General features: G+C 46.3%; 1 protein-coding gene across 3 annotated transcripts in view; it reads left to right on the forward strand.

Annotated features, from left to right (window-relative positions):
* EFR3A (EFR3 homolog A) overlaps nucleotides 1–24312 on the forward strand; it is a 1108455-nt gene that overhangs the window by 118742 nt on the left and 965401 nt on the right. The window lies entirely within an intron of this gene.

The following is a 24312-nucleotide window of genomic DNA, read 5'->3' on the forward strand; positions in this document are numbered from 1 at the left end:
TGGGGAGGTCAGGGCCCCCGATGATTTGGCCTCTTCAGCCATATCAAGAATTTTGGTTATGGGTTCAAGAATATCCAGGAGCTTGTCTTGGCAAGCCCGCCAAGACCTGTCGATACCTTTTTTTAGGATCCTTTATGAATTTTTGAAGAAACATCGCCATGCGCTGGTCAATTTCGGAGGTTGCCGCCACCTAACCCTCTAAAGAGGGGCGCGGACACTCCGCCCTAAGGCAATTGCGCAAATCGTTCCTGTGAGCAGAGTCGCCAGGAGTGGCAGTCGTAGGAGGGGGTTTGCTAGCTAAGAAAGCCTGCTTGAGGCGGACGAAGGCATCGGTGTCAACCCCTGCGTCTTTGACCCGCTTAGCAGGAGGTGGTTGAGGGTCAGCGGTGGCAGCGCTGGAAGGTAGAGAGGCTGGAAATGGAATGGTCTGGGCTGCTTTGGCCAGTTTATCGCAGGCTTGCTCGATTTTACGGGAGAGGCGTTCTTCTAATGGGGCCATAGCCTGCTCCACCGCCTTATGAATGGAAGAGTCTACTGCATCATAGAAATCTTCATCCCACTGCAACGCTGTGAGCGGGTTTTCCTCTCACTGGTCATCCAGGTAAGCATTCTCGTCAGAGGACTCCATGAGGGTAGAAGAAAAACACTACGTAGATAAGTAAGGGGAAGAGAAACACTGCGTAGGTTAGTGGTAATGACTGGCAGAGGGGAACTCTGCAATATGGCGGCTGGGTGTCGGCTGACTTATCAGCAAGCAAAGCTTGCGTTCGGAAACCAAGCCCTGGTGCTAGAATGGAAGGACAGCCTGTCAAATAAATGGGCCCCAGCACGACTCAACCTGCAGATCCCGACTCCCAGGAGCGTTAGATAGGCCTAAAATTATGGACACCGGAGACTGGGTACAATCCTCAGTCCACAGCCTCACAGAATATTACAGACCTTATGGAAGGCGTTCAGGGGGCGTGAAAACCAACAGCTGCCTAATGGCAGAAACAGACCGTGAACTGTGTCAAGACAGGCGGAGGCCTACAGCAAGTGATAGAAATACTAGTTCAACCCAACGAATCAGGCTTTATGTCACATTGGAACACCTCTCTTAACTTGAGAAGGCTACACGGTGTACTGGGGCGACACACAACTATCCAAGAAGACGCAGTTGTGATGTCACTCAACTCCACAATGGCTTTTGACACCCTCGAATGGGTGTACCTAATGGCAGTCCTTCGTAAATTGGGATTCAAGCCCAATTTCATCGGCTGGGTACAGCTCCTCTACACAGACAAAAAAACGATAACCGCCCTGGGAATGTCTGTGTCTGGCAAACAGAGTTCACCCAGAGGAAAGGCTGCCTGCTGGTCCCACTCCCACTCCCATTCTCTTGACTAGATAGGAAGCAATTTACTAGGGAGGACCGGACAACAAACCTCTGGCATCAAGTTTCCAAGGCCACCCAGACCTTGTCATGGCTAGATATGTCGCAGGCCATTTCAGACTGACTTATCAAAATAATATTCCGCAGGCATTCCGTAAAGGTCGGGGGGCCTCTGATTTCCATGCTTTACAGATTTTCCTTCGAGTGATAACTATCACATAAAATAACAGTTTTGTTGCTGAGGAATTTGTGCAGTTATCAGATGTAAGACCGAAGAAAACCAGAGTATTAGAGAGTTCGATTGGTCTTAATAAAACCTCCTCTAGGAAGCCACATACCCTGGCCCAATATGGAATAATCTCTGGACACCCCATAAACATGTGTAAATCGTCCGCCGCCGGTTCTTTACATCTCGGGCAGCAGTATGACGCTGTACTCAGCTTAGATAATTTTCCTGGCATCCAGTAAACTCTGTAGGTGGTATGCAGGTGATTCCTCCTGAGGTTTGCTGGCTTAATCACTGTCTGGGACAAAGTATAGGAGTTGCACCAAATTTTACAAATAACCTCCCCGTTTTCAGTCAGGGCCTGGCCCCAGAGGTTCTCCAGCTCTACGTCCAGACAGCCACCTGCTTCTGTAAAAGCTTTATACCAGAAGGAAACCTCCCGCCTCCATGGGACCACTCTAGAGATAAGTTCAGAAAGTGTGGAGTCCTCTTCGCTACCCCATGTTTGTGATGCCCACCAACCCGAAAGCTGATAGTACTTAAACCGTGTCAACGTCCCATTTGTGAGATTAGAAAGAGACTCCCAGCTCATAAGCTGTGGGCCTTTGCTTAAATCTCCCCACGTTCTAATACCTGCTACCTTAAGTGGCTGAGAAAGTTAATCCAGCAGGCAATCCGGCCGGGGTCCCCGGGGAATCTCAGATTGGGGCCTGAGAGGTGAAATATTAATCACCATTATTCTCCTAATATATACCCAGTTCTTAAGACCGGTCAACAATATCTTTATTTGTACTATTTTGTAAAATTTGGGGTCTCCAAACTTGTAGAGGAAACCTTCCGCCCCTGTGGTATGTCGTGTAAAAGTGCTCTGAATAACATGTCCTGCGTTGATGAATCCAGTGTATTTGCCATAAGTCTGAAGTTCTTAAAATGGAAGGCGTGACAATAGCATAGTAGGTCGGGCAGGGCTAGACCCCCCCATCTTCAGCCCTCTCCTTAGCTTCTTCCACGCTATCCTGGGTGTTTTTGTTGCCCATATGAAAGAACCGATCTTCCCTTGGAGGCAGGCAATATCTTTGGTGTTAAAAGATAGCTTTATTGCGTTAAACAAGAAGGTGATTTTTGGGAGTATTGTCATTTTAATAAGATTAACTCTCCCATAAATATTTAGTGGCAGGCTCCCCTATTTTAGTAATAGCTTACAAACTTCCTTCGATACCTTCTGCCAGCTAACCTTTGATGTATCTGTCAATTTCTGAGTTCTGTGAATCCCTAAGTATCTCATCTGATCTTTAGCGCCCTGTATAACATCAGTATTATTCCACCCCATTACCTCTATTTTTCCTTGTTAATCTTATATCCAGATATTTTCCCAAATTTCTCCGCCAATTCAAATAGCCGTGGGATTGCAGTGGTGTGATTAGAGGTATAAAGAAGAAGATCGTCTGCATATAATGCTGTTTTTAACTCCCAGTCTGCTATTTTAAAAGGTAAAATGCGGTCATCCATTCTAAGTGAACATACAAAGGGTTCAATGTAAACATCGAACAACAGGGGGGACAAGGGGCAGCCCTGCCTAGTGCCTCTTTATATACTAAACCACCCAGTGAGGGCACCATTCACTAAAACTTTTGCCTTCGGGCTCTGATACAGCGATTTTGACGGCTCCTATGAAGTTTGAGAGGAACCCGAACTTATTCATGGTTAACCCATAGGTACTCCCAATTGACCTGATCGAATGTTTAGTGGCGTCGATGGCGATGATGGTAAGTGGCAACTTCCTATCTTCCGCGAAATCAATGGTACCGATCACCTGAAAGGTGAGCTCATTGAGCTGCCTCCGTGGTATAAACCCTTTCTGATCGGGGTGTATAATCGTTTTAATTATTTTTGCCACCCTTGTGGCTAGTATTCCTGAATAGATCTTCAAATCTGAATTTAAAAGCGAGATCGGCCTACAAGATTCTATCCTTTGAGGATCTTTATTTTGTTTCTGTATAAGTGTTACTGTTGCTTCCGACCAGGATGGGGGGATGCTTTCGCCATGTAGGAGTAACTTATTAAAAAGCTTTCCCAGTATGGGCACCACCTGCTCCACTAGGCTAAGATAAACTTAGATCGGTAGGCCGTCGGGGCCAGCGGCCTTGCCCCTGCTCATTTTCCTCAGCTGGTCCCTAATCTCCCCTTCAGATATGGTGGAAGCCAGATAGGCCTTATCCGATTCAGAAAGTTGGGGTAGATCTTTGCTGTCCAACCAGGCCCTAACTTCACCTTGACTATGGATAGTATCGTCATGGTAAAGATCTTGCATAAAGAACCTTGCCTCTTCTCTGATTTTGTCATCCTCTGTTAACAAGGCCCCTGACTCTCTCTGTATCAAGCAACTAATATTATTCCTCATCCTATCCGTTCTTGATTTCGAGGCCAAAAGTGAGCCACATTTTTCCCCATAAGCGAAATTCTGTAAATTGCTTACCTTCCACTTATCCTGCATAATCTTATCTGTCCTAGCATTAAACAGCGCCTGTAGGCATACCAGCTCCTTCTCCAGCTGAGGGATAAGCCCTGAAGCCGATAAGACCGCTACTTAATATTCTTGAGGGCCTCTAAATCTAGCTCCTTACTGGCCTTCCTTTTATGTGTGATACTGGAGCTCAACACCCCTCTTAAATAAGCTTTAAAGGCTTCCCAGACCATCTGCTCAGTGGAGGTACCGATATTAAAACAAAAAAAAATCCACTGAACTTGCATTCAACTCCACCTTTATCTTTTCGTCTAGCAACAGTGTTCTATCTAGCGTCCACCTCCTCTCCGTGTTTTTTAACCCAAAACTGAGGACCAACTCCACAGCTGAATGGTCTGAAATAATTGCAGGAATGTGGCTGATTGACCTTCCAGATGTTGCAAAACTCCAATCTATTAAGAATTCAATCCTAGAGAACTGCCTATATTTTTTACTGTAAAACGAGAATTCTCTAGTCGCGCCATTTTTTACTCTCCAGATATCTGACAAGTTGTACTCCTTCATGATATTTTTAAGGACTTGAAATGTTTTCGTTGGGCGCTATACCTTGCTTTAGAGGTCCGATGTAATTGTATATCGAGTAGTAGATTAAAATCTCCACCCAATATTACGGGGGCTGACGTATGCAGCAGGCTAGTCCAGAGTTTCGAGAGTGGGCCAAAATTGTCCTTGTTAGGCCCGTAATACACAGCACAGGTAATAGGTGAGCCGTCCACGGAAAGAGTTGCCACCAACCATCTGCCTGACTGATCAGTGTCATACTTTTCGATCTTGATCCCCTTATTCGTCCATACCACTATTGCAACCCCTCTTGTGCACCCTGTCTGCCTAGAGCATATCACTTTCTGCACCCAATCTATTCTGCCAAAAGCTTGTTTACACTCCATGGCGCTCCAAGTGAGTTTCCTGAAGGAGGATGACATGTGCGTCACTTTTGCGCAAATAGTCCCGAACCGAGAGGAATCTTATGCTAGGTGACCCACTCATTTCTTTAAAAAAAAAAAAGAGAGAAAGAATATCCTTGCTGTGCAATTCTCCCATCTGGAGCTGACCCAGCAAAAAAAAACGATATTTAATCTTGTATGAGGACAATTTTCAATTTTACCCCCCCCCCCACCCACCAATCCCCCCCCCCCCGAAAACTTGAGGAACCCCCCCTTGATTTAGGTGTTGTGACCGCCTTTTAGGAACCCTCCTTTGGCGGCACAGTGCCTCCTCTCATCCGATACGTACCATATATAGGACCATATATAGGAACATATTAAAAAGAAAGGGGAGAAGCCCGTCTAACCAGTGCCCCATCTAGCTATGAATTTAACTATGTGTGTATAGTGCAAATTTATATAGAATGCAAGATTCTATTTTATGATTTTCTCTTATATATAAGTATTTAACTGTGTGTGTATAGTGCAAGTTAATATAGAATATATATATATTTTTTTATTTATTCCCCCCCCCCACTTTTTTACTCCCTGCTCTAAACCATTGTGCTTTCACCTTCTCTCCCCTTTCTCCCGCTATTTTCCATACACTGATATACCCTGTCAGGACTGAGCATTAGACCTTCATGTGGTTCACTGTCCTATCCGCCCACTACCCTCTCATCTGGGACAGGAGGTCATCCACATCGTCGGGCTGTCTACAGTTGTGCATTTTGTTTTTCCACATTATTTTCAATAATGCTGGAAATTTCATTTGAACCTGGGCTCCCAGTGATCTGAATTCAGGCATTCTAGTGCCTAACTCCCATTGCCTTTGCGCAGTTCTCCCTCCAATATCTGAACGAATAAGGTATGGAGTGGCCCGATAGTGAAGAGTTGCCCGAGTTAGGCATCTCCTCAGAATTAATTCTTTAACACTGTAGGTCTGAAAATTTACTAGTATTTTCCTTGGGGGCTTTCTGTCTGGGTGCAGTCTGAAAGGATCCCTGTGAACTCTTTGTATTTCAGACTCTTGGTTATGTCCGGTCTGTCCTTAAGGACTCCTTCTCGTAACAGATTACATACAAAACCCTTAATGTCCTCTGTTTCGGCGCCCTCTGGTATCTTAAGGATCCTAAGATTATTTCTTTGTGTGTGCATTTCCAACTTCTCGATATCCATTTGCAGGGATCGATTCTGACATTTCAAAGAGTCAATATCCTTGGAGTTATCTTGAACCACTTCTGCTAATGATGTAACCTTAACCTCTAATGCACTTGTGCGTGCACATATGTCCTCCAACTTTACTTCAAGGGCATCAAACTTATCGTGAATACCCTTCTGATTCACTTCAGATATCTCAAATTTGGACATAAGGTCCCCTCTTAATGCCTGGAGCAGGAGGCTCAATTTGTCGTTATCATTATCACTGATCTTATTGGCTGTATCTACACCCATGAGGTCCTGCATACTACCCTCTATGTCCATGTGGAAAGTTGGAGAAGTTAAAAGATTGGCTTGACTCGGTGCTAACGAGTTCCTAGGTGAGCTAATAGACACCACCTGTCCTTCCACTGGGCTCTCCGAATTCCCTGGATCCACCAGGCCTTCCAGTGGTGCATATCGATTTCCAAATGCCGGGGGTGGGGCACTATGCTCCTGGACAGGTGCATCCATACCTGCAGCGACAGAAGTACCAGAGCTTAGTACCTGCTCCATAATCTTAAAGTATTTTTTAGGGAGGGGGTGCTCTTTTGAGAGGATTGAGCTAACTTAGAGCCTTGTATTGTTTTAATGTTTTCAGGCTTTTTTTTTTCTTATATGGAGTTAGAGGTGTCGGTCCTGCCCCCACCTCAGAATCCAGCACGCTCTTGGACCTCAACTCTTGTTGTGATTTCAGCTGGAATCTGTTTCTGTTCTTCCTGGAAGGTGATGAGGGAGGTTCGCTTAACTGCGTGGGCACCAGAGAACCCTTCCTAGTATCCCCTCCAGACCCAAGGGCTGCGCGTGAGTTAGCCTTCTCCTTCCTTCCTTGATGCAAAGCCGTGGACACTACAATGGGGGGTATGGGCCCCCCCTCGCACGGGGGTTTACTGGATCAGCCGCTAAATCAACAACCACCAGCCCCTGATCCATACTATCCACTGCCGTCCCCTCCCCAACTTGGAAACTCCTTACCGGGGTTGGAGTATGAAGGAAGCGGTGCTGTTTCACCAGAACTCTGACTGAAGCTGCACCTCCTAACAGCAATGGGCAGTTCCTGCACATCAATCCCCGGGACCGTGTGTACGGAAGGGCAGCCCTGGCTCGATACCAGAGACTTCTCCGGAGCTCGTAGTTGGGAAACTCCTCCAGCCGTCCTGCTGCAGCGATGCCGGCTTCCCGCTGCGCCAACTCCGCCGATTCCACTGATCACGCCTCCTTGCCCATCCGCTTCTGCGGGGTCCTAGCGCCTCCTGCCTGAGCCGTAGGTCGAGAGAGACCCGGGGGGAAAGAACAAAACAGGAAAAAAACTCAATGAAAATCCGACAGCGGTTTGCCGGTAAAATGCCTCACATTCTCACCATGTCAGTAGTAACATTTCGTCCCCTTGCTGGTATCCTTCAATTCATTATGGTACGCTGTGCCGCTCCTGGGCTCCCGCGACGGGCGTTAACCTGCCGCCGCCATGTTCCTCCTCAGCCGGGAATATTTCAGTCGAATTCTAAACTTGTTGGTTAATGCTTGCTTGAAGTGCATTTGATTCATTACAGTAATGGGGAGAGTTGCTTCCCTGTATGCACTATGTCACTTCTATGTGTGTTCTGCTTTGGGAAGCATTTAGCTCTTGCAAAACATGTCACATATCACATCAGAAACCATGAAACTGATAAGCTGAGTCCCACAGGGATTGTCTTTCGGCCCCACCCTTTTCAACATATATACAAGACAACTCTCCTCAACATCAGATTGCAAGACATCACTGTCCTCTCCTATGCTGATAAATCCCAACTTATTCTCTCCCTGATGGCCACAACCACCATCAGAACCTATTCCATCAATTGCATTTCCATTCTAGCACACTGAATGCAGACTAACTGCCTGAAGTTCAACTCTTACAAGATGGAAGTATTGGTCTTCAACAACAAGACCCCCCCCCATGAGACTCCGCCTGGTAGGCATTGGTGCTAGGACCAGCACCCACACTCCATGCAAGAAATCCAGGGATCTGTTAGGTGACAAGCTACACATGATGGCTCAAGTCATTGCAGTGTGCACCATGTGCTTCTACATCTACGTATGCTGCAAAAGATCTTCAAATGGTTGCCTCGGACACCAGACGGACAGTCACGTAACACTCCTCACCAGCAGACTTGACTACGGCAACACTCTCTACGCCGGAATCTCTAAGCAATTCCAACACAGTCTCCAGGCCATTTGAAACTCAGCTGCAAGCCTCCTATTCGACCTCCCACTCCACACCCACATCGCACTGCACCTCAGGAAGCTTCACTTGCTCCCCATTCAGAAGGGCAGCCAATTCAAACTTCTAAAGCACACATACAAAGCCTTACGCAACACCAGACCAGCATACCTGAACAGCTGCATACACTTTGGCAAACCAACTCCTTGCATCCGCACAAGCAAAACTGCAAGTCGCTTATTATCTTACATCACACGCAAGACATGGAACTACCTCCCTCAAAAACATCGGAGGGCGGAGGCTCTTCTTGAGTTCCGAAAGAAGCTGAAGGACCTGCCTCTTTCTAAAAGCAGATTTGGGACCACACACCTACACACTTGCCCTAGCACCTGGATACACTCTTGGTTGATAAGTGCGCTATGCAAATCAACATAACCTTGTGTAGTTTTGCACTCTATTCTTCCATACCAAAGTTTGAGTTGGCAGCAAGCAGCCCTGCTGTGATGTCACCTGAGATCTCTCTCTGATGCGTTCGATTGTCAGGCGGCAACTCCACATCCTATCACTAGTTATAAAATGTTTTTCATAAAAGGAAAAGGGAAAAAATGTCTTATATTGCTGCCTTTTTTGTCTTTCCTTTTTGTCATAATGAATCAAGTTCTAGTTAGCTGAACTAGGATGCATTGCCCTCTGCCTTCATGAACGGAGAAGTGCACCCCTACTGGGTGTGCTTCCGTGAAAACAAGAGGAATTGAATACCAGGCTTTCCCAGCTTTATCTCGCTTTCTTACTGTGTTCATTCAAGGTGACTTTCGACAACTCTTCCTAAAATATCGGCGTGTTTATCGATTGAAATAAATGTGTCTATATTCATATCCTCCTTTCCACACATCACAGGAACCCGCCGCAGCGGGGGCCCCAGGACTGTAACTGCGTCTCGCTGGCAGTGAGTAGCTTAAGAAACCCTTGAGGACTTGTCTGCTGTTATGGTTACTGTGCAGGGACACTTGTGGTAATCCTCTTAAAGAACGGCGCGCGAGCGACACGTTTATGGAAAGCGTGGAAAAGAGCGAGCCTTGTTAATGAGAGCGGAGACTGCTCTTTTCAGTCCCATGACAAAGGTTTCCGTGCTGCCCTTGTTATTAATGTTAGTGTATTTTTCAGCACCCCGAAGCTTTTTATAAGTCCCTGAAGTGCAAGATGTAACTGATATTATTCTGGTGATTCATTAATGCTCCACGGACCAGAACGAAAGTTGGTGAAATGCTCTCGTGCCTGTTGCCCTGTTCTACAAACCTTTGTCACACCTCACAAGAAACGCCAGCCACCACATCTCCATGCACGACTGTTGTACTGGGCGGGTGGTATCTGTATGTATCTCGGCAAACCGCGCCCTGAGAGGACAGTACAGTGCAGGTCATGTAGACTGCACAACTGATGGGGCTAACCAGGAATCTGGCAGAAATATGTTCTCAAATTACGTAAACAGTAGAAATATGTGCTAGTTATGAAGCATCGTACCACGCGGTTACGGGCAGGTTGTGTGACGCAGTATTCGTGCGTCAGACCACTCCGCTCCATTATAAGTGACCCACCCTGCGCCCAGATGTTCCTGAGTGCAGGAACACTGAACATCTAGCTGGTAAAATTGCTGGGGAGGCATCCTTCTCTTTCTTCTGCATCCCTCCCCTCCGCCTGCCCCCGCTCACATATACCGCGAGCATCCATTGCAATGGAATATGAAATTCCTTGTGGCATTTTGACTGAAAAAATTGGTCTTCACAGTTATTCCCCATTTTGCTGGGATTAACCCGCTGTAGGCTCACTGTAATGTGTGGAGATACTGTCTGCAATAGTTGAATTTTCGGTTCCGGGTATCTTCGCTCCTAACTATGCATCATTCCAAACCGGGGCTTAGGTGTAGAAAATAACCGCTCTATTCAAGCGGCACTCGTTTCTGATGGATGCTTCTAGCTGCAGATTACTCACCTTTTGAATTCTCCCAGGAGCCAGACTGGATCCGGAAACCTTCCCTGCAATTGTGACCTAGAGAAGCCTTCCTAGGGCTACCTGCAGCTTGCACACAATATTATTATTTTGTTTTTATGTAAATATAATTTTGGTTTGAAAATAATCACTTTTACTTAGAACCATGAGTACTGTCAATATACATTTCATGTGGAAGATAAACTGGCAGGTTTTTTTCTCTGGGTTTTATAGTCACAGGGACCTCGATGCATTCCAAGGGTGAGAATGTAGAGAGTCCCTCTTAAGAGGGACTCCAGCTTGTTGATCTATGATGAAAAGTTACCCTCACTCTGTACCTGAGGATTCAAAGTCAAGGGCCATTTTAGGGAAGGTGGTGTAGGTGAAGTGTAGAAACACTACAACACACTTCTATCAGTTGCAGCAAATATGTCCGTGTTTATACAACTGTAATATTAACTTCAAAATATGCACATACATTTACAGCATTATGGCACACAAAGTCATAAAACGTATAAAACACTAGTCACAATGAAACTTTATCTTGAGCTACTAAGATTTTTACTGAGGGAGCCAGGAGCCCCCATCCATCAATGTGTAGACAATATGCAACTTTGCCTAAAAAACAGAAAACAAAAAAAGCTTTGATTTAAGACTTTTGTCTGTGCTTCTGCCTTAAGACAGTTCTACTTTTCTACTTTGGATGTTAGGCAATCTCATTATGTTTAATCCTTAGCAAACTGAATTCTTGCTCAGCACTGGAAGACTCAAAAGGGATTTGACTCAATCCTACTGAATGAACTAAAGTTTGATATTTTCCACCTAACTCGGCCTCTGTAGGAAAACTCACCAGGCTTCACCTAGGACAGCTTCCTATTGCTATAAACTTTCAATCAGTCAACCAAGAATATTTATTTCGCAATGTTTCCAAAGCATATAAAGTACACAAGATAGTAATAACATAAAACATTTACATATTATATAAAATAATAAAAACGAGAAAAAATTAATATTTAAAATTCTAGGTAAAAAACCAGTGTAAAAACCAAAAAGAACACAATCTAACTTTTATAAAGTGCTTAGTGCCATCACAATTAATTAATTTATAAATACACCACTGCTGTCCTGGGTTCTCCCCTTCTATTTTGGCTCTCCTAGTTTTAAGGGAAACCAGAGAAACGATGCCGTAGCATAACATAACAAGCATTTGCAATGCAATAGTCCCGCATTAATTAAGTTTGAGCTATTGGCATTGCTAAATATTGAAAAACCAATTGCAACAAAAGTCTATAAATTGTAGGCCAAAAAAAGTGTATTTATTTTTGTAGCAATGGTGGCATGCTGCGCTTTAGATGAATATGTTTAAAAGTAAAGTGCGCCATACTGCGATTGCTACAATAGTTAATTGTGGATGCGTTAACAATTGATGTGTGCACTGATGGCTAGTGGTGTGTGTGCCTGTAGAAATTGTGCACTGCCGGCTGGTGGTGTGTGTGCCTGGTGGAAGCGTGTACTGACGACTGATGGTGTCTGTGCCTGGTGAAAGTGTGCACTGACGGTATGGTTGTGTGTGTGTTTGTGTGGTTCTGTGTGGTTGTGTGTGGTGTGTGTGTGGTGTTGTGGTTGTGTGTGGTTGTGTTGTGTGTGTGTTCTGTGTGGGTGTGTGTGTGTTCTGTGTGGTTGTGTGCGTTTGTTGTGTGTGGGTGTGTGTGTGGTTGTTGTGTGGGGGGGGTGTGTTTGTTGTGTGTGGGTGTGTGTGCTTGTGTGTGGTTGTGTGTGTGTGGTTGTGTGTGTTGTGTGTGTGGTTGTGGTGTGTGGGTGTGTGGGTGCGTGTGCTTGCGTGTGGTGTGTGTGTGGTTGTGGTTGTGTGTGTGGTTGTTTGTGGGGTCTGTCCAAGAGCTGCACAGCATGCCAGGGATTCCCCAGTCACTAGCAGGTCTCTGAAGACATGGGAGAGGGTGGTTGACAGAGATAGCACCACTCGCATTCCCCGGTCTCCCTCCGGTCTGCTGACAGCCAGGAGACAGAGGAAGGCAAACATACACACAGCATCAATTGGCATTTCGTCTATTTGTCAGGGACTCTCAAGATGTAGGCGAAGTGCATGAGCACCAGTGGCACAAAGGCTTCCTTTAAGAATGTAAAAGCTGCAGAAAAAGAACTTTTGTTTTTCCTTAGCTGTGAAGTAAATACTGGTGCTGGAATCCAGTAATCACAACACTGGCTCCCAATGAGAACCATACCTAGTATACAGAACTCTAGATGAGTAATGCGAGCATGAAGGATGCCATTCAACAAGTGATATCAAATAGACAGTGAGAGTGAAGATCATGTCACACTGCAGCCTCTGTTCCGGCTCTAATCAGCAGTGATGGGGTAAAGCAGTCACTCAAGATCACTGGGATGGAGAAACATCCCCTACAGGACTCTGGTCAGCGTGCAGTCCCACCTCAAAGCTAACAAACTGCTTAGAGGGGCATGAGGAAAAGGCTGCCGGAAGGCAATACGACTGCTGTGACATTGTGAAAGACCTGTGTCAACGGCCAAGAGTGAGCCTCGAGGTCCCTGTGGTGTGTCACAAGCTCCTGCACCAACACCTGAACTGGAATGTGCTGAAGGGAACTAGAGTTCTGAAGCCTGGGGCCTAGCGCTAAGTAGCATCCAGGGGCTGGAGGAAGCCAACTCCGCTCATAGTTTAAGTAGATTTGATAACTATAAGTGCCGTTAAGAGACCACGTCAACACGAGGACATCACCACTAGGACTCACGTAGTGCACCCCACCGGGGTAGTGCACTTCCGCTGAGAGCGGCACTAGCAGGTGTGCCCTGCTCACAAAGCAATATATGAAGTTAGCAAGACAGCGAGGTACTGGGACACTGAATCCATGTGAAGTGGGTGGGGGTGGGGGTGGGGCGAGATGAAGTAATCGAGTGGAACTATTGAGGGCCTATGAGGGGAGCGTGAAACAGGAAGGCCCCATAGAAGACCTCCATAGAAAGCCAGAGATAAAGAATTAATTCCCTGCCTGTTTTTGAACTGCTATTAAAATTATATAGTATTGGTAGTCATTAAAAAGAAGCACACAAGGGAAATAAGGACTGGGCGAGAAGGGAGGGGGGGGGAATGCCAGCAGGGAAAGTGATGGGGGAGAAAGCACGCGAGTGGTGTGCGCGCAAATGGTGATCACTTTCGCGGCCGCTTTGATGTTCTCAGTGGCTGCGCAGCTCACTGAGAACATCAAAGCTGCCCCGAAAGTGATCACGCAGGCTGACAAATGGTGCGCGCGCCCGGCGCACATGCACTGTACCCGATCCGCCTGCAGCCTTTGGGAGAACTTTCAGAAGCCCCTTATTTAATATGTCGTAGAGCATCGCTTACGGGATAGCTAGGCGAGACGTAAAAATGGATCACTCAATTTCTTGATAAAATAAAGGGCTGGAGGACATTGCCGAAAATTATATTTGTGCAAAAGATGGAGACTGAGAGGCTGAACATCTTCCTTTGGAGATCATCAAAACTGCAAGATAATAAATGTAAATCAGATTAGCTGAACTTCCATCACAAGGACAGGCTGGCAACTTATTTAGTGAGTACTTCTTGTTTGGAAAGCCCATCCTCAAGAGAATGTAATTCATACATAACCACTAAAAGGAAACGATGTTGAGGGTTTGTCACAAACACTAAATATGATTTATCGACCTGTGTGATGGGAAGGGACATAAGGTACAGCTTTACTGAGGATTTTAATCTATTTGATTCCTCTCTCACAAACGCACAACTTTCTTTCGCTAAAAGGATTTCTTTAATTCTTGTTTTGGACGCAGTCAAACAAGTGGATAGATTAGAATATAACTCTTCCAAACCCAAAGTTCCCACAGTGCACTTTACATATTGCAACCTTATGTATGTGGTCTAGGGATAGGCAGTCCCTGATGATGATTTGGGTCAGGTTGACAGTGCCCCTCTTCCAGATCGAATGCCATAGCAATATGGGGGCTAACCGGAGAACCTTTGAAAGATATGCGGCACCAAGTTCAATACGGCAATTATAATTTGTGCAGCTGCGTGGAAGAGTGAGTAGCTTTTTATAAAAAAATCCTCCTCTACTCTTTGTAACTGATCTATAACTGCCATCCCCATAAAGGATCTATTGCTGCCCTCCCCATATCCCTGCACCATATGTCACAGTGGAAATGGTTTTTGTAGATAAATGTTTTTATTACCTCAATCAGCTTGAACCCAACCTTCTTAATAAAACTGGAAATGGCTGTTACACATTTTTCATAACAAGAACTCTATTAGCCACTATACTTAGCAAGGAGTGCTTTTGATTGAAAAGAACCCCCAGGTATGCGAAGGTGTGGCCCTGCCACTAACACAAACAATGTTGCCTCATTAACACAGAGGTCCTGGCTTTTCATAAATTTTGAGGAGGCCTCTAGAAGTTTCTGCTGCGCCACCCCAGTTCTTGCTATTAACTTTGCATCATGAGCGACGTAAAGCAGAATTGGGAGGGGTATGCATTGAAAACTGGCACATCTTTCGAAGACTCGTTCACGGCTGCCTGCACCCCATTAGTGTAGATTGATAATAGAGAAGGGGCGAGGGTGCAGCCCTGTCTTACGCCCCGATTAATCACAAAAGGCTTTGTGCACTCCCCATTCCTACCATATCGAGTGCAGGCAGTTGCTTGTGCATACATCTGTTGTATAAAATTAATTATGGCCACCTCGATGCCCATATCTTCCATAATTGACCTGAACTAGGAGTGGGTAACACATTTGAAAGCGGGCGATAGATCCATAAAGACCATATATATCCGTCCAGGCTTCGCTGATGTGTATTTGGCCATAGTAAAGCTCAGATTGAGTCATTGGTCTATTGTCCCTTTGCATCAGTAGAAATCATACTGAGATGTATCAGGATATTCCTCTCTAGTCCAATCCTCTAACCTGCTATAAACTCTAAAAACAAGCTTATTTCAATGTTCGCACTGTGAGAAATCAGAAACCTCTTATCCTCGCCCCAATTAAAAACTTAAGCTCATGCTCTCATCATCTCCTGCTTGGACTGCTGACAAAACTCCTAATGCTGCATGATTTATCATTCAAATATCAGTTTAAATATATTTTAGAAAATATGGGTTCTGAAAATACACACATTTTCATATCAAATGGACACTTTTCAATTTTGGTTTACAGCTATAAATTAACTGAAAGAGAAACCTATGAAACTCACTGTTGTGATAAGCTATCTCAGGGAACTATTTGGTTTTCTTAAAAGACCCCTCACACACCAACGTAGTTAGTGTCGTGCTTCATCACCGGGCTCCCAACTGGGTGGCTGCATACCTCCCGGTCGTGCTACAATGCACGATTACAGGGGAGCGGGTGTGGTGTATTTGTGTGATTTAGTGTGGGTTAAAAAATATCTGTAAATCCTTGCCAGATATGTTTATTAATGACGGCCCAGGATATCGTAAAAAACACAAGTGGTGCAACCAATGGAGGGATTTGCTCCTAGTTGTCAAATAATGGTCTACATGTTTCAGCTCAGCAAAAAACTTGTTAAAAGGGCTTTCTTCAGGACCGGGTGAGTAGAAAGTGAGTGGCAAAAAATCACTCCACGTGAATGTGCTTGTTCAACACAGGCGCTAAGGTGTGTGGTAGTGCTCGACGGTGTCAGAATAGTTACGGACACTCAATAAAAACCTGTAAAGAAATAAAGACAAGATACATAAATATGCAACATAAAATGCAATCTTTTAGTGGTGCCACTATTTAAGTCTCAGATAAGTGGGCACAACAGTGAGGTAATACATAGTCATAGCCAGGTTTGTCTTTATTTCTTTACAGGTTTTTAATGAGTGTCCGTAAGTATACCGACACCGTCAAGCACTACCACACACCGTAGCGCGTGTGTTGGACAATCACATTCAGTGGCGTGGTTTTTTGCCACTCACTTTCTACTCACCCGGTCTTGAAGCAAGCCCTTTTAACACATTTATTTGCTGGGCTGAAACATGTAGACCATTATTTGACAACTAGGATCAAATCCCTCCATTGGTTGCACCACTTGTGTTTTTAACGATATTCTGGGCCGTCTTTATTAAACATATCAGTCAAGGATTCCCAGAGATATTTTTTAACCCACACTAAATCACAAAAATACACCACACCCTTTCCGCTGTCATCAGGTGTTGTAGCACAACCAGGGGGCATTCGGCCACACGGTTGGGACCCCAGTGATGAAGCATGACCCCAACTAAATTGGTGTGTGAGGGGTCTTGTAAGAAAACCTAATGGTTCCCTGAGATAGCTTACCACAGCAGTGAGTTTCAAACGTTTCTCTTTCAGTGAGTTTGTCCACATTGTTTAGCTTATTATTGAACTGGGGACAAGGACGTACCCCTATAAATCCCTTGCTCTCTCCTTGTTTTACACAGATATAAATTCAACCAAACAAAAGCTTCTACATTAGTAGGCTGGTCTGCACACAGGAGAGCTACTCACAGGCAGCTGTAGAGCTACCAATAGCTCATGAGCTACTCATTGGAGAAGCCTGATCTAGCCTTTTTATACCACTGCCTATAATGTGATCCCATACCCACCTTAGAACTCATTACCTATTCAAGAAGTGCTGCATCATCACCTTTCATTGCTTGTCGTTTACATATGTTCTATATCTTTTATGTTCCTTGTTGCAATGCCCGCCACATTGATACCATACTGTTCAATTGTGCTACTGAAAAATGTTAAAATATAATACATTAAAATAAATGATATGAAACAATATAGCAATAACACACGGGCCGCTGGCTATACACACTACGAGTTATTTGCATTAACTACAAGATTGTGAACGACAGCACATGCCTTCGACGAAAAGTACAGAACCACAAAGAATGCCGTTAATAAACCATCAAAAGTGTTGACCACTATTGACTAAGAGTGGATGATTGTGATCACTAGTTGACTGCATTCAGTACATTTCTTGATGGAGGATTCACATAGCCTGCTGCCAAAGCAGCTCCTCTATTGCAATTCAGTAACTTCTGCCCTTCATGACAGTAAAATTTAGCAAATACGTAAAGCAGAGCAAAAAAAAGGACAAACATTATAGCAATCAGTCCACAGTGTTCCGGGTAACCAGCAAAGGAAGAGAGTGCTGTTCTAAAGTACATAGAGTGCTTTACCTGGCTCATGAAAGGCATGCTTCCCTGCTGGGATTGGGATTAGAACGACAGTGTTCAGATACCCAAAATGCAGCTGCCCACCTTCCATGTGGCACTTCAGCCTGTGGGTTAGGGACTTCATATGTAGGAGGGAACAACAACAATGATGGTGTAAGTCAAAGCACAGAGCTACAGAAACAGGAGTAAAAAGCAAACATTTTACATTTTGGGCACTCGTTTCCCCCCAACAACAAAGCCACATAGTAGGCAATTTGTTGTGTGCCCCTGATGCCTGAAGGCATACATGAAATCCTTGGCAGTGACAGTCTTTCTCTTGGCGAGCTCGGTGTAGTTTACTGCATCCAGCATTACATTTTCCAGAAAAAATCTTATTGTAGAGCAATTCCAGTGCTGTCAAAATATTGCACTGGAATAGTTATTGTCCCTGTAATAGTGCAATGTATAACATACCCCTGTGCCTTGTGCTTGTGGTGGTGAAATGAAAAAAAGCGAGGAAACTACATTGAATACTGCAGATTTGTGACAGATTGGTGTTTTAAACTGAAAACATATTGACAGAGGCAGTAGGTCTTTCCTTCATATATGAATTGATGCAAACAAAGACATTCACAGATCCACACTCACTATTTTGTTATGTCACTGCCTGCTTGCCGCATACTACCACATGCTTGAGTAATGAGCAACGAGCCACAGACATATGAGTTACAGAAAGACGCAGATTGCACAAAGACTAGGCAAAAATATCTAATGCAAATTTGTGCAAGTCTGTATTTACATACTTTATCACATCAAAACTAGAGCCATTGGTTTTGCAAGTGCTTATTTTTTTCTCAGTAAGTGTCCATAAGTGCAAATGATATACCTAGACATGGCTCCTCTCTGTGCTCTGCAGTATGACCATACTGACCTAGATGATAAAGCCCACCAGGCTGGACCTGGTCCATCTGGGACATGGCTTAGCAGTTTGAGCTGGACTCGTTCAGTGATACATAATCAAGGATGATTCGCATTTACTGTGTCCCTGTCTGTGGTATCACAGTGAGTCAAAAGAGATGGACAGCAATGTGGAAATTAGTTAATTACCAGTGGCCGAGATTAATTCAAGCATTCCACTCATCACTTTTAGTTTGTCTCAGTTATTTCAACTGTGGTCACTTCTGTTTTTCTTACTTTTCTGGCTGTTGCTGTTACTTTTGTTCTGTCAGCTGATGCTACTGTTGTACCTGCTGCGGTTATAGTTGTGGACAGTGTCTCTACTGTACTCACCCCCTGGTTACTGATGTTGTCCCTGCCTTGCTGGCAGCTGTTTTTGTTGCAGTGGTTGCAGCAGTGGTTCAAGATCTGGTCCCCGCTGTACTGGCTGCTGCTAAGGCCTCTTCCATTGTGGCAGTTGTGACCACTGCTGTCATGACCGCTGTTATTGCTGTTCCTATCCCTGCTGTACTGCATTTTGTTGCTCTCCTAGAACCCTCTGTGGTTACAGTTGTGGTTGCTTCTGTGCTAAGATATTGTGCCAGTTTGTGTCCCTGCCTTGGTGGGACCTTAGGGTCTTTTTAGGTCTCACCTGAACCAGCGCACATGCGCTAGAAGGCGAGGCTTCTAGTAAGTGCTTTTCAACTCTCACCACACGCTCGTGCATGTGCTTTTTTTTTTCATCACACCTATTGGCCTTTGTGTGCTTCTTTCTAAGAAAGACAGCCGGCAATTGGCCAAAGGCAGGTGCATGGCCCGCCTTCTCTCCCCCTGGCCTAGGCAGCTCGTGAGCGAGCCGCAGCGCCATCTGTTTCCAATTATCTTAATTGGAAACAGATGGCGGTTGCCCTGACAAATGCAAATTCCTTTTAGCACGTGCACCACTTCTGGCTTGTTGGGAGAAGGAAGCAAGGTCCGAAGTAAGATGGCGAGTTGTGGCTTTTTCGGAGACCATTGCGGGCTTTCCACATTGTATAACAATGTGGCAGATGCTTGTGGAGTATGGCAGAAGTAGACTTCTTTTTAGAGGCGATGACTGACTTTTCCCATGCTGCAGAGAAATATTAAAGGCATTCTTACAGTGTTGGGGCAGTAACTAACTCTGATACAGTCGTCTTGCAGAGGGATTAAAAGTTTAAAGTCTAAGATTGAGAGAAATTATTTCAGGAAATATGGCATATCGATCATTTGTTTTTTATTAACAGGAGCAATCCTTTCTTCAAGATTACGTGAAGAAGAACCGTGGTACCCAGGTAGAGGTCATCGTCATTTCTTTGTGCTTTGGCATACTCTGCTGGGTTTCCAAATGATCTGGTCGTGTTCCTTTGAGCAGGAGCATTGAGGCTTTTGTTTACAACCAGGATCGTAAATCATGGCTTTTGAAGCTGCTTCGGGTCCTAGCTCCACAGTACTGTGGATAGTGACTTACATCGAGTTTTATACTGGATAATTAATTTAAGGGCCTGCCTGGCATCCTTAACATGCAACTGGCATCCCCGGAGACACAGACTGCAAGGGATCGGCAGCCTGAACCTGAGTGGCAGTGGAGCCCTGGCACACGGGGTGACGACACGCAGACTCACTGCCAGGCAGCACTCTTACAGAGGTACACACACAGCGTGTGCACACAACTATCTGCACCCTCTTACTGCTGCTACACACACAGTGTGTGCACATAACTATCTGCACCCTCTTACTGCACACCCAGCATCTGCACACAACTTTCTGCACCCTCTTACACTGATACACACACAGCTCGTGCACACAACTATCTGCACCCTCTCACAATGATACACACTCCGCATCTGCACACAACTATCTGTACCCTCTTACAGCGGTACACTTGCCTGCACACTGCCCCTGCAGGTTGTTAAAGTCGTACACAGCCAACGCACACAAATGACTATCTGCACCCTCTTACAGTCATGGTACGCACACAGCTCGAGCATACAACTACCTGCACCTTCTTATAGCGGTACACTCTGCCTTCACACAACCGCTGCATGCTGTTAAAGGGGTACACACTCACTGCAGCACAAAACCTTCTGCAGCCTTTTACAGCTGCACACACACACACACTGCCTTCACACGGCCCAAATCACACTTGCTACTTGTGAATGTCCCCTGCAGCTTCCGTAAAAGGGGGGGGAGGGGCTGCTAAACCAGAGAGGACATCTCACAGACGCAGTTTTCCACAGCCACACTCCAGAATGTACCGAGACCACCCACGAGAGACAGCCATCTCACTCTAGCCTTCCCAGCACTCACCGCTGCAGACACTGGCCCTACACACTCACTGGCCGCACGCAGACCCAGCACACGCACTGCCCGCGCGGAGACGCCCAGACCCAGCACACTCGCTGCCCGCGCGCAGACCCAGCACACTCGCTGCCCGCGCGCAGACCCAGCACACTCGCTGCCCGCGCGCAGACCCAGCACACTCGCTGCCCGCGCGCAGACCCAGCACACTCGCTGCCCGCGCGCAGACCCAGCACACTCGCTGCCCGCGCGCAGACCCAGCACACTCGCTGCCCGCGCGCAGACCCAGCACACTCGCTGCCCGCGCGCAGACCCAGCACACTCGCTGCCCGCGCGCAGACCCAGCACACTCGCTGCCCGCGCGCAGACCCAGCACACTCGCTGCCCGCGCGCAGACCCAGCACACTCGCTGCCCGCGCGCAGACCCTGCAAACTCGCTGCCCGCGCGCAGACCCTGCACACTCGCTGCCCGCGCGCAGACCCTGCAAACTCGCTGCCCGCGCGCAGACCCAGCACACTCGCTGCCCGCGCGCAGACCCAGCACACTCGCTGCCCGCGCGCAGACCCAGCACACTCGCTGCCCGCGCGCAGACCCAGCACACTCGCTGCCCGCGCGCAGACCCTGCAAACTCGCTGCCCGCGCGCAGACCCTGCAAACTCGCTGCCCGCGCGCAGACCCTGCACACTCGCTGCCCGCGCGCAGACCCTGCAAACTCGCTGCCCGCGCGCAGACCCTGCACACTCGCTGCCCGCGCGCAGACCCAGCACACTCGCTGCCCGCGCGCAGACCCAGCACACTCGCTGCCCGCGCGCAGACCCAGCACACTCGCTGCCCGCGCGCAGACCCAGCACACTCGCTGCCCGCGCGCAGACCCAGCACACTCGCTGCCCGCGCGCAGACCCAGCACACTCGCTGCCCGCGCGCAGACCCAGCACACTCGCTGATTTATGATGTCCACATTATGGAGGTCCATTACACACATGATTTATGGTACACAAATGATTTATGACACATGATGTATGATCCTCTGATATGCAAATAAGTGATGACAGACAAATGATTCATGACCGACAAAATGATTTATAACCACCAAAATGATTTATGACAAATGATTTATGACAGGCGACGCTAATCAGTTATGACGTCCGATTTATCATGACACCAATGATTTATGACATACGGATGATGTATGAACCATGATTTGTGATATGCCAAGATAATAATTTATGACCCTGGCCATAAGAGTGATGCCCAGGGGATAGAAAAATGAGTTGGTATATAATGGTAATAAAACTGCGGCCAACAACGACCACAACAAACTACAACTCGTGTTGGCTGTGATTTTGGTAACATGTCTGTTTCCGGAGTGGGCCCTGTGCAGGGGTTATAGCAGAAGCCGCCCCCGAAGGGGGCCTTGAGGGCAAGCCATAACGAACGCCAGAGCCCGGGAAGGATCCGGTTGTAGCTGCCGAGAAGCACCCGAACCAAATGGGGGGAGCTTTCGTCGTGGCAAAAAACTCGCGCTAGGATGGCGCCTAGGCACCTGGCCAATGGGGGGGCCAGGTGAGGTTTGACCCTCCCCCAAATGGCATAACTGCCCGTTCATGGCAGGAAGATTGTGGGGGGAGTATGACGCCGCTCCCCATACTGCAGCTAGTCACTAAATCATGGAGCTGGGGAGCGGCGCAGAAGGATTTTAGAGTCCCACCCACCCACAACTACGTGCCAGCAGTGTCTCAGTGCTGGCGTATAAGAGGTACAGCGGATGGTTATGGAGGCACACCGACAGGGCTGTGTGTAGAAGGAGGGCCACTCACACTGGGATGCCGAACGACAGGGTGAGAAGGCCGGACAAATGGGGGTAGCAGACAGAGACGGCGCTCGCTGCCCAGACCTAGCCGGACGGCAGGGCACAAAAAGAGACTAGCAAGGTAGCAAGTTGGGGCCGAACTCTGGGGAGAGACTACCCCCCACACGCAAAGGGGCGTGGAAACCAACAGAACAAATTGGACCACAAAAGTGCCAAGAAAGGAGATACGCCTATAGGAGAGCGGAATAACGAACTGTCATGGTGATTCACGATTCTAGGATATGCAGAGGAGGCATGACAAACAAATGATTTATGACCAAGAATGATGGATGACAAATGAAGGGCAACAATGTAACACAAATGATTTATGATGTCCACATTATGGAGGTCCATGACACACATGATTTATGGTACACAAATGATTTATGACACATGTATGATCCTCTGATATGCAAATAAGTGATGACAGACAAATGATTTATGACCGACAAAATGATTTATGACCAACAAAATAATTTATGACAAATGATTTATGACAGGCGACGCTAATCAGTTATGACAGCCGATTTACCATGACACCAATGATTTATGACATACGGATGATGTATGACACATGATTTATAATATGCCATGATAATGATTTATGACCCTGGCCATAAGAGTGATGCCCAGGGGATAGAAAAATGAGTTGGTATATAATGGTAATAAAACTGCGGCCAACAACGACCACAACAAACTACAACTCGTGTTGGCTGTGATTTTGGTAACATGTCTGTGTCCGTAGTTTGCCCTGTGCGGGCGTTATTGTCACTGCAAATAGGTTTATTATTTTAGTATAAAAATGTGTCCTAATGTGTTGCTAATTAACCCCCAAATACATTTCCAATAAGGCGACAGGGCTGCTGGGAGTGCCTCATGTGCTGCTAATCAGCGACTATTGAAACACTACCTAAAAGTGTGAAGTGTGACGTTGGATGCGCTTTTGAATCCAGTTGGGGATTGCTGTGAATGTCAGCTGCTCGAGCATATGTTGACATTGGCGGCGTTGCACAGGAAGGCGCCTTCTCCTTTTGATTCACTAATTAAAATGCCAGAGTGTGTCATCGCTTTACTGACATTTTCTTCTTTTGAGTTGTAGAACCCCAGTGCCCTACTCGTTTGCCTTTTTACGGCTGGTTTTCCTGTGCTGCACTCATGAGACTCCCTTTAAATATCAGTCTCTGGTCTGGGAAAGGAACCGCTCTAATTTCAGTAATGATTACAACTATAAGAGATCAATGCATGCGTGTGTGTGGTGCCATTTTCCCTGCCGGAGAATTTTATCTAGACGGTTTTTACACCTTACATTTTCGAGGTTGAAAATTGTTTTCCTTACAACGCTTGATGTTTGCGACTTGGGTAGAACCGGACTCTTTAGTAATGTGCAAGTTGTGAAATCCTGAAAGTTACTTCAAAGCGGAGGGAGCGCGAACGGTGACAGGCAAGCAGTCTCTGACGCAGGGGACCGTTGATTATTTTTATTTTTTTAAATATAATATTTGTGGGCATGCGTGATTAGGATGGCTGCGTTTTGTTTGCTCTGCTGCGTCGATGGCAGTGGCATCTAATGATCTAATTCAGGTCTTTTATTTGTCCCTTAATTG

Source organism: Lissotriton vulgaris, chromosome 4_1 (assembly GCF_964263255.1).
Source record: "Lissotriton vulgaris chromosome 4_1, aLisVul1.2, whole genome shotgun sequence".
In the NCBI taxonomy this organism is placed as follows: Eukaryota; Metazoa; Chordata; class Amphibia; order Caudata; family Salamandridae; genus Lissotriton; species Lissotriton vulgaris.